This window comes from Tupaia chinensis, unplaced genomic scaffold (assembly GCF_000334495.1).
Source record: "Tupaia chinensis unplaced genomic scaffold, TupChi_1.0 Scaffold143603_1, whole genome shotgun sequence".
Lineage (NCBI taxonomy): Eukaryota > Metazoa > Chordata > Mammalia > Scandentia > Tupaiidae > Tupaia > Tupaia belangeri.
Window position 1 is genome coordinate 1 of NW_006203449.1, and position 397 is coordinate 397.

Genomic DNA, 397 nt, shown 5'->3' on the forward strand with positions numbered 1-397 from the left:
TTGTTTATTTTTTGTTATGTATTTCTCTTTACTGTACTTGTTTCTAACTTATGTTGCTTTTCTGACATTACTTATCCACCTGTGTTCTTTTGTATCTTACTAAGCTTTCTTAAAAAATTATTTTGGGGACCAGCAAATGGCATAGTGGTTATCTCACTGGATTCCTACATAGTGGTTCGAGACCTGGACCCGGCAGCTTAAAACTCATGGTAGGCATGTGTACATGCATGTACATGCAAGCCCAAAATCCAAAGAGGAGAATGGAGAAGAGATCGCAGGCGGTATGGCCATCTCCCCTGGGGGGGTGGTTTTTTGCTTTCTGTCTCTCTGTCTCTCTGGTGAGCACACGCACCCTATAGCAAAAATCTCTCTTTAAAAAAATTATTTTAAATTTTCG